Raw genomic sequence first — 7,609 nt, 5'->3', positions numbered from 1 at the left:
TCCATGACACTCACTGTTCCCTGACTATGTAAAGAGACTGTGTATAGATCTAGGCGGTTCTCCGTAAGATTGAGAGAAATAATGCCTTCAGGACTTCGGAAACACTCGTTGTTTCCTGACTATGCACCTTTCAGAATGGGTATGACGCTTTAACTGGCTAATATCCCTTCTGTGATAGATTAATTCTACCGTGACATTCACTACTGAATTCCTAGAAGATAACCTATTTTATCTCATTACTCCGATTTCATGATCGAATCCACGGCTGATCTCATGGAATGATAATATATAATCTCATTACTCCGATTTCATGATCGAATCCATGGTTGATCTCATGGGATGGTAAAAACTACTTTCATTACTCTGATTCTATGGTCGAATCAACGATCCCATGGAATGGTAATAATCGTTTTATTATTCTTAATTCATGGTCGAATCCACGGCTGATCCTATGGATTGATAATAAAAAACTACTCACTTTTATTACTCAGTTTCATGAATCATTCTCCACCGAATTTCATAAATTAGTAATAAATACTCAACAATCGGGCATCTGGACCATCACTGAGTAAGCCCCATAAAACGGTGCAAGTGCACTCGACAATGATGCACGACCGAACACCCGCATGCACGAACGAGCATTCGAAAATATGGACAAACGAGGAATCATGCACAAAACAGGAGAGGGAAAATAATAACATTAAAATAATAAAGAGGCGCTCATGGGCCGGGCCCACCGGATGGACGGCCGTGCCCTATCCATAGCCGGTCCCATGCCTCCTCCATTATTTTTCCTTATTTTTGTTATTTTCATGAACTCATGAAAACTCCTTCAGTGTAGGAACTTTCCTTGTTTGAGAAAAACTCACGGTTTCTCCATATTTTCACGATTTCATGAGAAATAATAATATAAAATAGGAAAAGGTGTTGCGGAACCGGGCAACCTAGCCGGCCGGACATGCCCTGGCCGTGGCCGGTCCCACACCTTGAAATCCCTAGTCTTTTAATAATTATTATTTCCCTAATATCATGAAAATCCTACGTTTCAACAAAACTCATGGTTTCTCCATAGTTTCACGGTTTCATGAAAAATAATAATATAAAATCGGGAAAGGTGTCGTGGGACCGGGCTACCTGGACGGCCAGCCGTGACCTATTCGTGGATGGTCCCACACCTTACAATCCCTAGTCTTTCATAATTATTATTTTCCTTATCTCATGAAACTCCCCAGTTTGAGCAAAAATCATGGTTTCTTCATATTTTCTCAAATATTGCTCAAATCATGAAAAGCCAAAAGCCGACATGGTCATACAACCGGCTAGATTCTCACGACAATATTAAATTTCAAAATATCCTTATTTTAGTGTTTAAAAAATATTGATCAAATGAGCACACATGCTCATTCGAGAAAAAATCAAGAATTTCAGTCAAAGATCAAACTCTTCCGAAAATTCAACACATTGCTCAAACGCACACCAGAAAATACTGAAACTCTCAGGACTGGGACACAGACATTATGGTGACACAGGAATGCTTCCTTGACTTACTAGGGACGGCCCTAAGGCTTGCACAAAGCCGGTCCTACACATCTTAACAATTTTGACCTAATTTGCTCAATTGATAATATTGGGCCCAAACTCTTTTCAATCAACTTGGAGTTTGCTCAAACGACCATCAGCTAGTCCCACGGTCACCAAGGGACGGTCTCATTCTTTCTTGGTTGGTCCCTCACTTTTCCATAATTAGGTTTTATCACCTAATGCTCAATCGAGCACTATTTCAATAAGTGATGAAACCGGCATTTAATCATCATTCTTTCACCAACTGGCCAACTAAGGACCCTGGTGGATGCTCACTCGAGCACTTGGGCGCCACATGGACGTCCATCGTCCCTTGTGGTCGGTCTCTCTATCACTCATGAACTATCAGTGATTCATCAATTGACAAACAATCGATCAAAAATTAAGGTTTCGAATAAACGCTCCACGAATCATCATTCTAAGCAAGATTCAAACACTAATAAATTTATGTTGATCCAAAAATCAACATCTGGATCAATTATGTAATATTTGGTAGTCTACCAATATTTTAATTAATATTTTATTACGTCACGTCACCAATGAGTAATTCGTCAAATTGAGCAATACTTGCTCAGTTTCTCGAATATGGATCCGACTATCAATATTTAGTAATTTATCAGTAATTCGTCGAATTAAGCAATACTTGCTCAGTTGCTCGAATTTAACAGTATTCGCTCTTATAAGAAATATCGACATAAGAACACGTATGTTTAATCCACAAACCACTGAACATTCGTCACTCATGCTCGATTCAACAAAATTTAGACTCATTGTCTAATCAGTCAACAACTGACTAACTAAATACATGTCTGTCATGCAGACTCCACGATTCTTGAGAAATCAATCACGTCACATGGGGGATATCAATTAGGGTTTTGGTATGGCGGCCTACGGCACGTGGATTCATCCACGATGAGAAATGTGAGTAAGTCGTGCAACGGTTGAATGAGTTAGCAAAGTAGTGGGTGGACGGTTAACCAAGTCTCCGCACGACCTGGAACTGGTTTTACCACGATCTTCCACTTTCCCACTCTTTCACTCATGAAACCGTCACACTTACTGGATCAATGTGTTCGCTATTCTGACAATATAAATAAGTCTCAAGATCCACAATTAAACAACAACAATTTTTCGAGCAATTACTCTCAGAAATTCCATCAATCGACAAGAACTTATTCGAACTCAACAATTCACCAGTTTTGCTGAAACCTGCAACACATCCACAATCCTTGATCATCATTGATCCCACACAATTCTCAGCTTCCCCCTACAGATCTCTCGAATCTAAGCACTCCCTTTGCAGTGCATCTGTGTGAGGTTCAGCAGTTTGCTCTGTCAAGGAGTCTTGTCCGTACGCTCGATTCTTCACTTTCCTAAAAAACCAGCAAACCATTTTTCCCCATCCACAGATTGGCGACCACAGTGGGAGATTAATCACTCGGTTGCAATCTCACATTTTCACAAAATGGCTGGTCTTAGGTCTGGGTTGGTTACAAATGCAAACGACGCTAGCACTAGCAACAATAACAAAGATGGCATTCCAGAAACCGTTCATGCTTCCAATAATGGTGGTGACACTACTCCTCCTCGAACCAATGTCGAAAATCATCCTCTTTTCGGCCGACATCCTAAGGATGTCAGAGAAAATTCGCCCACCATCGCCGATCTCATGAAAGTCCAGAAGGTTCTCGCCAAAAATCAAACTGATATGGCTGCTACTCAGAAGGATCTATGCAATCATCTTAAGACTCTGGCGGACAAAATGTCGAAGAAAACTAAGGAAGGGTCAGAAAAAGGAAAATCCAAGGAAGTTGACCGTGAAGTTTCATCAATCCATGTGGTAGATGATGATGAAGCCTGTAAAACTGCAAAAAGTCCACCAGAAAAGGAGTCTACAGGTTTCATCACTCGAGAAGATTTGGAGCGTTTCATGGAGACTCGCAGAAAAAGCAATGCACCGTAATGTCCATCATCATCAACCTCCGTACCCAGCTGCTATGCAAAGGATCCCTCTCCCAAAAGGCTACACATCTCAAACGTTCACGCTTTACAATGGGAATGGGGAATGCTCGGGAACATGTTTCTCGATTCTTGGAATCCTTAGAAGAACATGAACACAACCATGTTGTCCGTTTGAAGGAGTTCTCGAAATCTCCGACATGCCGAGCATATACTTGTGTTGATGGTGGTTTTTAATTCAGGGTTAAAATTGTAAAACCTCATATTTAATTTTTCGTCACTCTGCAAAGAAACAGAGCCATGTAAAGTGATGAGTGTTGAACCTCTCGTATTTATTGAGCAACTCAATATGTTCACATGAAATTTATCCATACTGGTGCATGTAGCAACAATCCCAGACTAAGCAATTGATCCGCCATGGATTAGTAGGTGCAAAGTCCTACCCAAAATCAGAAAGTAAAGAACAAAGGAGCCGCGGAGTAGGAGCAACAATGAGAGGAAGCGTGGCCATGCCATAGGCCAGCCGGCGCCACTTGGCCACGCCCCATGCTACCCAGCCGTACCTTACTTCTTTGTCGACCAATCAGGTCGCTTTAAACCTGCCACACTCCCATGAGTTGTGGTTGGGACCATACTTGCCGGCCCTATTCCCCATCGATCAATCAGGTTGCATTAAACCTACCACGCGCACCAGAACTGTGGCCACGTTCGTACTTGTCCGGCCCCCTCTATTTTACTGACCAATCAGGTTGCTCTAAACCTGCCACAATATTAAAAGAGATGGAATTGCGTCAAGTGGTCACCATTCAAATTGGCTTCCCAAATATTGTACAAACAACTGGGAACGTTTGGTAAACAATTTTAGTATGATATACATACCAAAAGTTTCGTATGGATGTCTAGCATAACATACTAGAAATTAAAATCAATCGGAGTGACGAGCCAAGATATACAACATAAAAGGCGAGCTAGATCGTGGCTGAAAAACTGACAGAATCCCTCCTGAATTCTTCCCGAGTTTTACTGTCGGGATGTTTTCACCTCCTAAACGAGCTCAAAACCTAAATATTCCCGTGCGGGGAGATAGAAAATTCTTTTCCGATCAGAATGGAGGGGCGAACCATCAAAATTCGAGTTCGTACGAGAATGCTACAACGATTTTAGTGAGGATCCCACATCTGAATTTTCTGATTACGAAATTTCATGAGTTAACACAAATTTATGTGAATCATCTCATCCATTCAACTTGGTTGGCAAACTTAAATGGTTTATATTGAATTCTGGCCAATCATCTCAGCCCACGGCCACATGTCGCATGCCTCATGCGCTAATTAGGGTTTCGGCATGCCAAACCCTAATTTAGACAAAGTTGCCAGGCGCCGACAGAAGGTAGCCATAATCAAAGGCTACCCTTCCTCATGAGATGCAATCACAGCCATACGAGTTCTCCACCGAGCTGGCAGGTTTGTGGCAAGTTTTAGGCGACCATCCGCCTAAATCTAGTGGCCATGGCTACGCCAGACGCCACTTGCACCACCGTGCCACTGGCATGCACGAGCCATGCCAGCCATGCTGCATTGCCACTGGCGTACACAAAAACGCCACTGCGCCATTATCAGGTGCCAACACAAGGTAGCCATAATCAACGACTACCCTTCCTCATGAGATGCGATCTCATCTATTAAAGTTTGCCACCGAACTAACAGGCATGTGGTAAGTTTTAGACGACCAGCAAAAATGAGCCTACTAGCATCACATGCTATTTTCCCGCGGCAAGCTGATTATAAGATTTTTCGTGGTTGTAGTAATGATGATAAGGGGTATCGTTCAAACTCGAACTTGTGAAGGATAATTTTTTTTAGAAAATAAAAATATATACAAAATTTTTGTCACAGGATCAAGAGACACTAGGACTCAGGATTCCACCATTAATCATTCACACAATTCATATATTTATTTCGAAACATTATAGCTCAAATCATAAGGACTGTCTCATTCTTGCCAGGTAGATTTTTTAGAATTTATTGTATATCACTAGCAGACGCATCAAAAGCACTACGACCAGGCATACATCATCATACGATATCACAACCAATTAGAAAATCATAAATCGATTAATAAAACGTGCAAGTAGTCAAAAGAATTAATATAATTATCATATGCGTAAGAACGGCTTCCTCCTCATCCCAATGTTGGGGTTTAGCTACTCATATAATCATGTTCTCAAGACTAATTTTATAGCTCAAAAGTTGATTAAAAGGTAAAGAAGAACTAAACAGTGAATCTGCGACCAACATAAGGCGTCAGAAAACAACGATACTTTACCACTGCTGTAACAGAAACAACGATCTTAGCTTCCACTGTCGCTGTCGCTGCTGTTTTAAGACGCTAAGAAACGACTGTTCTGGTAAGTGTGTTCTTCGTGTCTTCAGGCGGTTAATGGCAAGCAGCAGCGCAGCCAGAGGTAACTTCTATGCCAACTCCTCTGCGCCTCTCTGCCGCCTCCAAACCTCCCCAAACTCTCGACCACCATTCTAGTAGACCCAAAGATCATATTTATACTCAAAGACACGCTGAAATCCCTCGCCATAACTCCAAATAATTCGTCTTTTACTCGGCAGTGAATAACATTATTTTTTGAATATTTTCTTACCAGATTTAGATTTCACACGAAACGGATCCTGATCCTGCACGCTCTAGTAAGGTTATACATGCCTCATAATTCATCCAACTCCTCCAAAACACTTCCATGCACCCAAAACACACACAACACCGTGTACAGGTCGTGTCACTCCGTGTAGCTCTGTTTTGAGCTCGAGAATCAAATCGATATTCCAGCCAATTCCGATCAAACTCGACACCCAAACATATCTTCCTTAGGCTAAATAACATCTTTCTACCAAAATTCAGCCATTGAATCGACCTACACTAAACCCCTACTACTTCATTTCTCTTGATCGAAAATTCTCCTGTGTGAACATTTTTCCCGCCAATTTTGAGAATTTGAATTGTTGAAGAAGGTGCCCCTTATCCTGGACTGGGGTGCGAATAGCAGATTGCCTGGGGGTGACCTGGGGGTGCCCTTAGTAATTAGGTTACCCCTTATCCAAACTTGGGAGTCCGAATAACGTGCCCTCCGGGTGCCAAAATCAACTTTTCGAGCCGAATTTTCTTAAAATATTTATTTCCAAAAAATACCTACAAATACATAAAATAACAAAATTAGTACAAAATCGAGTGCCAACAATATATAGTATTGAGATCAAATTAGACACAAAAATGTGTCTATCAAATACCCCCAAACTTATTATTTGCTAGTCCTCGAGCAAAATTTATTCTTGAAAAGTGACCGAGTTAATCTCGGGTGGGTTTATCAGAGGTGTACCCACAAAAACCAATACTCCAGATCCTAGCTATCTACGCAGAACCTTGGAAAGCACTAAAGAACCTCCTTGGTTGGCATACAATTATTGATTCTAAGAGGAAGAACCCTGATGCGAAATTCCAATTGTTGTACACGAGTTTGCACTCAAGCATACTAAAATTCATATAAGTGACAGAGCTCTACTAAGATAGTTTCACGATGGACATCATACTCGGAGTCAGACTAATCACATGAAAAGATTAAGAAGATGGAAAAAGAAAAATGTAGATGGTTGAAAAGTGAACGGTGTTTCCCATATCTGTCTGAAGGCCTCTGCCAAGATGAACCTAACCTAAATGACTGAGATACCGGTCTGACTAATATTAACACACTGGCATATACAAGGGAACCAGTGGTCAATAACTTAAATCTAGATCAACAAACTGGCAAATACAAGGGAACCAGCAGTTGACTACACATAACAATAACCATTTTTTTTTTTTTTTTTTTAACTTAACGGCATGAATAGATCTTTTTGATCCAAGCGCATGCTTCTTGTCAGCAGATTACACGATAGTTCCCACGGGTCCTGCATTCCACGCTTGCTTAGGCGACGGAAACAGGGAGAACACACGCATATTGCTATCCAAGTGTTAATACTTATTCCGATTGGTCTAACTGGTCCGGTCTAATTTTTTTTTTTTT

This window comes from Papaver somniferum, chromosome 11 (assembly GCF_003573695.1).
Source record: "Papaver somniferum cultivar HN1 chromosome 11, ASM357369v1, whole genome shotgun sequence".
Classification (NCBI taxonomy): domain Eukaryota; kingdom Viridiplantae; phylum Streptophyta; class Magnoliopsida; order Ranunculales; family Papaveraceae; genus Papaver; species Papaver somniferum.
Note: the sequence above shows the minus strand (reverse complement) of the source record.